We start from the raw sequence: 10,923 nt of genomic DNA, 5'->3' as shown, positions 1-10,923 counted from the left end.
CTGGGATGAAGTGAGAGAGTGTCATGGACTTATATATACTACCAAATGTAAAATAGATAGCTACTGGGAAGCAGCCACATAGCACAGAGAGATCAGCTGGGTGCTTTGTGACCACCTAGAGGGGTGGGATAGGGAGGGTGGGAGGGAGGGAGACACAAGAGGGAGGAGATATGGGGATATATGTATATGTATAGCTGATTCACTTTGTTATAAAGCAGAAACTAGCACACCATTGTAAAGCAATTTTACTCCAATAAAGATGTTAAAAAAAGACTCAGTTCATATGTAATTACACAATATTAGAAGAAAAATAGGAAGAATAAAATTCTAAATGCCAAGATTTAAATTTCTAATACACTTCTGCTATGACTTTCATATACTACTGAAAGTTTTTAGGGCTCCAACATTCATTCCTTAACTGAAAATTGCATTTATTGAGAACTGTTATTTAAAATTCTTCAGCACATCCTTATAAGTCAACTACCATTTTGAAGAATATCTTTACTTTATTCTTATAACATCCTATAAAAAGGCATACTTTGTTTGACCAATGAAGAAATCTAGTTTCAGGGAATTTAAGTTATATGCCCAAGGAGTCAAGTTGATAAATGGTAGAACCAGCTTTGAACCCTAATTTTAAAACTGCTGTTCATTTCATTCCACTATGGATTTCTCCCAATAATAACTACCTTGCTTAGCATATAGGATTATTTTAAATAATGCCTTTTAAAGCATTTTACAAAACTGTGAAATTCTGTGCGTATATGTTAAATATATATGTGATCTCTCCGTTTGGGGGAGATTCTATGAGAAACTAAGCCACGTGTAAACAGTGTGGTATAATGGAAAGAACTTGATTTTTAGGATCAATAGGGGCTTAAAATATGGTCCTTCTGGGATGTTATTTTACACCTTATATTACACTGGAAAGGGATTCATGGCTTTGCCTTTGGCATTTTCTTCATTCACAACATAATCTATGACAGCTGTTTCCTCTTTGTGATTTATATCCCAGCCCTAAATTCTCAGAGATTCCCTTCCCTGAATTACCCTATTTTATATCCTCATTTGCATTAGACTACTCCCTACCATCTCCTCCAATTTCGACCTTTTAATCACGTTATTATTTAAATTACTGATTTTTGCTATTGTTGTTTGCTTGCTTATTGTCTTCTGGGGATCTTGTCTTTCTTCACAACTCTGTAACCCTTGGTGTACAGTTGGTGTTTAATAAATACGTGTTAGAAGAGTATTAGGGTATAGGAGGTCTTCGTTCCTTTTTAAGGCTGGCCACCAGCTAGCTATGTGACATAGCAAGTTACTTAACTCTTGTGGACCTCAGAATTCTCATCTTTTAAAATAATAGCAAAACTATAGAATCCACAAAGTTTTCAGATCCATTATAGTCAAAATAAGGAAATGAGAGAGTCAGACTAAAAAAAATTTAAATTTTTTTCAATTCTAAAGTTTGATGTATCTAAGTCTGATGTATAGCTTATACTCAATTGGCCTACATATAATCACATAGAAATATGTACAAATATGTACAAAAATATATTGGGATTTGGAAAACTTATATGTTGTTTCTTTTCTTCTATTGACTATTCATACTATTTATGATCTAGGTATTCCATGACTATTATATCTGTATATTTGCTAGATATTGCAAATTTGTAAAGTTGAACAATATAATATTTTTTAAATAGTATTTTTTCTTAGAATTTTAGTCAAGACCTTGATCATAATTCTGATCAGCGCTCAACAATGTAAGCCTCTGAAGAATTCTGCCCTTTGGCTGCCTTTGTCATTGCATTTCATATTTCTCATGACTTGGAGTCTATTCAGATAGTAATCATCCACTCCTCACTATTTCTTTCAGTCAGAATCATTTGCATATCACCCGCCCTTTCTTTTTTTCTTTTTTTTCTAAAATAACAAGTTAGGCTTCTGTAAGGATAACACTGTGTTTTAAACTAATTAAATAATGTGAGGAACATGAGATTTTTTGTGATGACCCTGCTGAAATGATTGCTAAAATGTATTTCATTATTGAATTAAAGGATCATGCCTTAGAAGAACAGAAGGACCAGACAGGAAACTCAGTGAATCTAATTTCATTAATATTTATTTTTCAAGTTTCCACTGCTAAATTATTTTAGGATTTAGAATGTTATCAAATAGCCTTTGGAGTAAACTCAACTTTTTCTCCTTTAGGTGCTGCAACAATTTATCTAAAAGAAGTCCTTGGAGGGGTTAGTTGAATAGAAAATTGCATTTTTGTTTTCAGTCATTTCCTAATTTAAAATTTTCTTTACAATTCCTACCTCTCCAAAAATACTATTTATTTTAAGTGTACAAAATTAGGATAATCACAATTCTTGTTTCATCACACATTTGCATCACTGGTCTATGACTTAAGGTATTTATTTATTTGTTTGTGTGTTTGTTTTTTTAATGGGTAGACCAAAAGTTTTGTTTGTTTTTTTCTGTACAATGGCTCCAGTAGCACTTAGTTTTCTTTAACTTCATTCAAAACAATTTTGTTAGATTGTATGTGATAGCTGTCATATCAGCATGCATTTAAAAAAAGACTTATCAAAATTGGTGAATTTTTGTTTAGCCATTTTAGTATTGAAGATGGAAGAAAAAAGCAACATTTTAGGCATATTATGCATTATTTCAAGAAAGGTAAAAACGCAACTGAAACGCAAAAAAAGATTTATGCAGTTATGGAGAAGGTGCTGTGACTGATCAAATGTGTCAAAAGTGGTTTGCAAAGTTTCATGCTGGAGATTTCTTGTTGGATGATGCTCTACAGCTGGGTAGACCAGTTGAAGCTGATAGCGATCAATTTGAGACATTAATTGAGAACAATCAATGTTGTACCATGCAGGAGATAGCCAACATACTCAAAATATCCAAATCAAGCGTTGGAAATCATTTGTACCAGCTTCATTATGTTCATCGCTTTGATGTTTGGGTTCCACATAAGTTAAGCAAAAAAAACCTTCTTGACCTCATTTCTGCGTGCGATTCTCTACTTAAATGTAATGAAAATGTTCCATTTTTAAAACAAATTGTGACATATGATGAAAAATGGATACTGTACAGTAATGTGGAACGGAAGAGATCGTGGGGCAAGGGAAATGAACCACCACCAACCACACCAAAGGCCGGTCTTCATCCAAAGAAGGTGATGTTGTGTATAAGGTGGGATTGGAAGGGAGTCCTCTATCATGAGCTCCTTCTGGAAAACCAAATGAGTAATTCCAACAAGTACTGCTTCCAGTTAGACCAACTGAAAGCAGCACTCGACGAGAAGCATCCAGAATTAGTCAACAGAAAACACCTAATCTTCCATCTGGATAACTCAAGACCGCATGTTTCTTTGATGACCAGGTCAAAACTGTTACAGCTTGGCTGGGAAGTTCTGATTCATCCGCCATATTCACCAGACATTACACCTTCAGATTTCCATTTATTTTGGTCTTTACAAAATTGTCTTAATAGAAAAAATTTCAATTCCCTGGAAGACTGTAAAAGGCACATGGAACTGTTCTTTGCTCAAAAAGATAAAGAGTTTTGGGAAGATGGAATTATGAAGTTGCCTGAAAGATGGCAGAAGGTAGTGGAACAAAAGGGTGAATATGTTGTTCAATAAAGTTCTTGGTGAAAATGAAAAATGTGTGCTTTACTTTTACTTAAATACCGAAAGCACTTTTTGGCCAACTCAATATTTATGTTGTATTTACTTATGTATGTATGTATTTACTTATTTTAAAATAAGCATCCAAGAACCCATCATCCAACACAAAAACTAGAATATTGATAATAACTAACATCCACCTATAAAGTCGTCCCCTAGCCTGTCCCAAATGATCTCGAGCCTGCTTGTATCATAAATTTATCTAACTCCTCTACCCACCTACTCTGTTACCCTGATTTTTATCCTTACCATAAACTTCAGTCTCATCCACTACCCTTGGTCCACAGCTATGTCTTGCTAAAATGAATGATCTTTTAAGGTTCTTTGGTTCCAAACAATGGAAATTGATGCTAGTTAATCAGAATTAACTAGAATTAAGCAGATTTAATAGAATTTAATGGAATTAAACAGAATTAACATCTAGTCAATCAGAAAAAATATTGTTTTGAATATGAGAGAGTTTAAGCAATGGAAGGAGAGTTTAGGAATCAAGCTTTAAAGGACAGGAACTAAAGTAACAACTGCAAAAATGCATAGACAGGTTTTGTTGGGGGGTGGTGGCGCATGAATCAACTCCAGTGCTTTCAAATATGTGATTGGTCTGGCTTGAATCATGTACCACACTTCTCTGGGAAGAGAGAAAAAACATCTTAATGAACTGTCCCATCAGACAGTATCCAATGGAAGAACGGATCTCCCAATGCAAATTTAGGTTATTTCATAAAGAAGGAGTTAAACATTGCTCCTTGTTTAGAAGGTAACATAGGTTCATACCAGAAATACTTTCTTCACTCCAGACTTTGGGGCTAGTCATTTTAATGCATGTTTATAATCCCCAGCTGAATGTAATATTGCAATCTTTGACCTAGAACTCAGGTCCCCTTATTCCATGCCTATTAATGTTGAATTATATGTCGTTACCTATATCTATTTGTGACCTTAAAAAATGGACATTTCACATGGTTTAACTAAACATAGCTGCCTAAGGAGCAGAAGTGACTCCCACACAGAAAGTTTCTTCTTTCTAGTTACTACAAGAAGAGCTCATTGTTATTTTTTTTTTTAATTTTTGAATTTGAAACTTCTGTGGTTAGTGTTTCCGTTATGATGTACAGCAAACAACCTCAGATGATAGGATAGCATGGGCGATTAGGCAGAAAGATTTGGGTCTCAGTGCCCATAATGTTTACTAAGTGTGTGACCTCAGGGAAATTACTTCTCTGAAACTTGATTTCTTTATCTACTAAGCAGGAACAGCTAATGTTTCTTTTTCACATTGTCCTGCTGACTGAATGGAGAATATGCATTTAAAATGCTTAGCATAGAGCCTGGCGCAGAGAAAGCATGACATCAGTGTTAGTTATTGCCATTGAATAATGACACATAACTGCTGCAATTTGAAAATTCCCATATTGAAGCTTCAATCAGGTCAGCTAATCTAGGTTAGACAATAGAATTTATTTTGGGGACAGACATTCTATTTTCTTCAGGTGAGTACATTTTGGTTGAAAGTATAAACTATAAACACTGCATTGGGGAATCCTCCTTCAGGCTGAGAATTTAAATATTTTGTTAAACAAGAAGAATAGTTCTATTCACAGGGCAGTGCCCTTGTAAAATTAGGGAAGTGTGTGCACCTGTGTGAGACACCTGAGAGACAGCATTTTTTAGTTGAGAGTTTATAAGGGACCAGCTTTGAAAATTATCGATTGTGGTTTGGGAGCTGTGCCTGTGCTCTGTTCAAATAACGCCCTTAGGAGATCAGGGACAGAGACCCCATTACTTTATTAATCCCATACATCTTTTATTTTGCCTCGTGTGGAATATTTTTTCTTGCCTTTGCTTATCTAAAAATTCAAAACTTCTTAACTGTCACACAGGAATAACATGGTCATGTGTAATTCACAGAGTAGTTGTAAACGTCTGCAATAAGAGAATGAATATAGAGTGACATTTTGTGCACCATAAATCAGTTTATACAACTAAGGCACTATTATTTTAATTATGTTTATATTGTTTAGGGCAAAGGCAACATCGTGTAGTAGTTAACAGCATGAACTCCAGAGCCACACTGCTGGAATTCAAATCCCAACTCTACCACCATGGGCAAGTGACTTGAACTTTAAGTGGCTTATTTTCCTGACCTATAAATTGAGGATAATGTGCCTTTCTCACTGTTGTTTCTAGAATTAAATGTGTTCATATATGAAAAGCACTTAGAACAATGCCTGGCACAAAGTAAATGACACAAAATAATGATAACTTATATTATTATTGTCTTCCTTGTTGAAGCTGAGGCAAGTTCTACTTTTCACATTTATTTCAAACTTGTAAGTACAGCTCTAATCACACTGCTATGCCTTATTTATGAGTTGTCCTGGAATTATATTGTTGAGTGAATTATTCATATCTTTATGTGTGGTTTTTGCATCTGGATTGTGTGGTCCTTTGGGGACAGGGCCCGTTGTCTGCACTTCGTTATTTCCCAGAGGGACAAATAACTCTCACGTGAACTAAATCCCTTTTCTGTTCTTTTTCACTTACATCTTGGCTTCTCTCAACCATTTTGCATTTTTTATTTTGGCAGAAGAGCATGGAAAGCTGCTGGATTACACTGAAAGCACTTTTGGTATCACTTCCCAGTTCAGTTTCTTTGCACAGTGAATACTGGCTAGGGCTGTTGGGCCAACATGAAAAGGTACTCAAATTTGGTTCTGTTAGGACGAAGTTGGCTACTGCTTTCATGGATGAGATTATCAGAACATATTTGTGAGGAGGACTCAGTTCTTGGCAACATACAGTCTCTCTCTCTGCCTCTCTGTCTCCCTCCCTCTCTCTCTCTTTCCCTTTCTTTCTCTCTCTCTCTCTCTCTCTCACACACACACACAAAACCAAGAACAAAAAGATATATAAATGAATTTTCAAACAGTTGTTTCCAAATAATAGCTGAAAAATTTGGCCTGAAGCGTTTGTCATTAATAAGGCATATTATCAAGCTAGAAAGGTATGTTATGTATTAACATTTTTAGCTTGTTTAATAACTCTTAAATGTTTAGACATATGACAAGTCGTCCTCCATTTGTACTCTTTTATTGTGTTTAAAATGCTTTAATTCTTTAATGACAGATAAATGGGTTATACTTAATGTAGATATAATTTGTAGGGAACTGATTTCAGAGAGAAATGTCATGCTACATCTGTAGGTTGGAGTTTCATAAGTATTAATAAGTGTTTCTATTTACAACAATGAATTAATTCATCTAACAAATATTTATCGAGTTCCAACTGTGTCCAGGTATTCTTATAGGTGCTGAAGTCACAGTAGTGAGCAAAATAGACAAAAAGTCCTTGCTTTGGAGGAGTTTATGTTCTAAAGGGGGAGGAAGATAATAAATAATAGATAAATATATTATGGGATCATTTAGTAATAAGTGCTATGGAGAAAAATAAAGCAGTGAAGGAGAATATAGGGCTGGCAGAGAATGTTGCTAGTTTATATGGTAGCCAGGGAAGACCTTCATGGGAAGATATCATTTGAGAAGCCTGAAGGAAATGAGGGAAAACTGCAGATATCTGGGCAAAGAGCATTCCAGGCAGGTAGAGCCAGTGGTGAGTGCAAAGGTCCTGAGATGAGAGTGGAAGAGGCGTATTCAAGGAACAAGGTGCTGGAGAAGAGTAGGTAAGGGGGAGAGACGTAGGAGTTGAGGTGAGCAAGGGGTTGTGAGCAACAAGACTCCAATGGTCTTGGTAGGGCATTCTAAAGACTTTGCCCTTTATTATGATTGAGATGAGAAGTTACTGGTGTTTTGAGCAGAGGAGTGACATAATCTGAATCAGGTTTAAACAATACCGCTGGCTAATATTGCATTGAACGATGGGAAATCTACAGGCTGAACTATCTGAATGGTGGAGTTGGGCAGGGATTTAATCTGGAGACATTAGTCCAAGCAAGAATCATCATAGGAAAAGCAAAATCTTGCTTAAAGGGCAAACATTTAGATATTAAGAGTATGAACTACGGCTCCTCAAAGTATTTCATATTATACCAACATCCTTATAAAAAATTATATTTTCCCTCAGGGAGAAAAGATGCTGGATATAAAAGGTTTGAAATAAAGGTTTCCTGATGCTCTAAAACACAGTAGTAACACATCGAGTCACATAAATTATCACATTTAATTTTTCTGATGAAACACAAACTGCATATACTCTAGCTTTTAGAGAGCAGATATATTCTGTCATAGAAGCCAAAAAATAAGATATTAATGAAAACACTTTAAATATGGATTTTGTAAAAACGTAATTGTGAAATTGGGACAGATTTAAATCCAAAATTAAAATGACCGTTCTGTGGGGGTTTTTTTGTTTTTGTTTTTGTTTTTGCGGTACGCGGGCCTCTCACCGTTGTGGCCTCTCCCGTTGCGGAGCACAGGCTCCGGACGCGCAGGCTCAGCGGCCATGGCTCACGGGCCCACCCGCTCCACGGCATGTGGGGTCTTCCCGGACCGGGGCACGAACCGTGTCCCCTGCATCGGCAGGCGGACTCGCAACCACTGCGCTACCAGGGAAGCCCGGTTCTGTGGTTTTTATAATGTCAGTATCACAATATAAAAAAGAATATTCAAGTTAAGTCAATAAAGAGTGAATCACTGGTAGCTGTAAATATAACTTGCGCTTACATTGTTGGTAAATCCGAATCAATATGAAAGACTTCCGACAAAATCAGAATTCCCTTTTCCTGCCCATTCTTACCCCAGCCCTTTCTTTTTGCATTTTGAGAATAAATACTGACATATTCATTTACCATATGTCATAAAAACTGCAGTCTCTTGAGCAGATTTCAGTTTCTTTATTATGATCCCAGAGACTGTAGCTTATTGATTCTGTATGTTATTGTCTGTTGTGTGTAAAAATTGTGATGCTATTTAAGATAATAAGAAACTAAATAAACAGAAGTCCTAATTATATGCTCTTGTATAGTGGATGCTGACCTATAATTCTTCAGGTATATATCTGCTTAGCTGAGCAAACAGATCACTATTTGCCTTGAAAAATAGAATGATTTTAGATACATACTCTTTTTCTCATATTTAATAGCATTTAATTCTGTTTCTTATTGTGCATCCATGGGCCAAAAAAAGAAACTTTTATTAAATTTCTACTGTCAGGCACAATGCTGGGTGCTTAAGAGAAAAAACATGACTCAAAGGTCCTTGCTCTTAGGGTTATTGTATAATTTTTAAAATCTTTATTGAAGTATAATTGCTTTACAATGTTGTGTTAGTTTCTGCTGTACAACAAAGTGAATCAGCTATATGTATACATAAATCTTCATATCCCTTCGGGTTATTGTATAATTTGGAGGAACCATTTTTCTGAGAAGATTTAAGGTTTTTCTCCTTACTCTTTATAAGTTATAAATATATTTATAATTTAGAAACTCTGTTGCACAATTAAATTAGCATTAATAAGAACCCATTTTTGCTCAGGGACATGCGAGGTTATAAAGACAGGAGATTCCTGTTCTCATGAAGGTTACCACGACTGACTAGAGAACCACATAGGGCAAGTATACCGGAGTTTGTGAGTGGGTTGTCTGATTCTACTGTAGGAGCTCAGAAAGGGGTGAGACAATTATGGACTTGGTTTGGTCAGGAGTCATGAGGACATGGTTCTGGAACTATGGCCTGAGGTATGAGAAGTCTGTGAAATGCAGGAAAAGTGTTTCAGAAATTCAGTCTATTGGTAATAAGAAACTATGGCTTATGAATTAGAATTAAGGATTTGAGGAGAACAGAGAAAAACGCGCTTGGACTTAGGTTGCTTTTGAAAAGAAAACAACAACGAAGAATCGATACATTCGCAGGAGCAGTAACTGACGATTGACTGGAACACTGGATGCGGGTGCCTTACGAGGATTTGTACTCCAAAACAAATTTTTTTTTTTTAAACTGCACGTTGATAAATATTGCGTGTTTTCGAGTAATATCTTACAGAATGTATTTAGTGTCTTCATTGCGGAAATTTCTTAAATGTTCTTCAGAAGACAGTGAGGTCATTCAACCAGGTTTCATCAGCCCCAGGCGGGGCAAGCAGAGGTGGTGGAGAAGAAAGAGCCCGGGAAGCGGCCAGAGCAGGCAGAGGAGGAATCTCAGATTTTGCATGGAACTGGCCACTGTAAGTGGTTCAACGCGTGAATGGGATTTGGATTCATCTCCATAAACCGAGAGGGAAGCCCCGTGGATATTCTAGTTGATGTATTTGTACACCAAAGCAAATTATTCATGGTAGGATTTAGAAGCCTAAAAGGAGAACCAGTGGAATTCACATTTAAAAAATCTTCCAAAGGCCTTGAATCAATATGGGTAACAGGACTGGTGGGAGCCCCTGTTTAGGAAGTGAAAGAAGACCCAAAGGGAAGGCACACAAAAAAGAAAACCAAAAGGAGACCGATGCTACAACAGTGGTGGCCTTGATCGTCATGCTAAGGAATGTAGTCTACCTCCTCAGCCAGAGAAGTGCCATTGCTGTCAGAGCATCACGCACGTGGTGGCGAACTGCCCTCACAGAACTGGGTGCAGCCGCCCGCCTGTTCTCAGGGAAGGCCGGAAGCAGAGCCCCAGCCACGCACTTCGACGTTCCCTCGAGAGGTGGGGGGAGGGCACGGCTATCCGTCACCACCGTTTCCTCAGGAGGCGAGGTCCGAGGTCTCAGAGTGGCCAGGCACGTCACCTGCAGAAGCTTCCTCCACAAAGTCATCTGCAGCACCAGAAGATCAAAGCAAAACGGGGCCTTCCGTTCAAAAACGGAAGAAGACATGACCCTTTTTCTTAACGTATCGTTTTCTCTCCCCGGTTGGGAAGTCTACCTCATGCAAGTACAGGGAACAGTATTGCACAAACAGCAGCTGACCTGGGATTTTCAACTCCTGTTGAGGAACAGTGAATTTTTTTAAACAGGCAAATCACTCTAAGCAAATTACCTTTGAGCAGGGTGTCATGTGTCACGTGACTCAGAGGATGCGATGCTCTGTGTACCTGTATGTGTATGTGTGAGAGGGAGAGAACCTGAGTCTGTGTGTGTGTGTAGGAGGATTTTCTATAGAATGTAGACATACATATAAAGAGGGTTTGTCTTTATATATGTGTGGATAGAGATGTAAGCACACACCCTCCCTCGCAGAATTGGACATCCCCAAGAATTGAAAATTTAAGTGA

At 37.1% G+C, this 10,923-nt stretch overlaps 1 pseudogene; it reads left to right on the top strand.

Annotated features, from left to right (window-relative positions):
- Positions 1 to 7,203: 7,203 nt before the first annotated feature.
- Positions 7,204 to 10,527, top strand: LOC102982694 (protein lin-28 homolog B-like; annotated as a pseudogene).
- The last annotated feature ends 396 nt before the right edge of the window (positions 10,528 to 10,923 follow it).

The sequence above is a fragment of the Physeter macrocephalus genome, chromosome 1 (assembly GCF_002837175.3).
Source record: "Physeter macrocephalus isolate SW-GA chromosome 1, ASM283717v5, whole genome shotgun sequence".
Taxonomy (NCBI): Eukaryota; Metazoa; Chordata; class Mammalia; order Artiodactyla; family Physeteridae; genus Physeter; species Physeter macrocephalus.
Note: the sequence above shows the minus strand (reverse complement) of the source record. Positions and strands in the feature narration are given on the sequence as shown.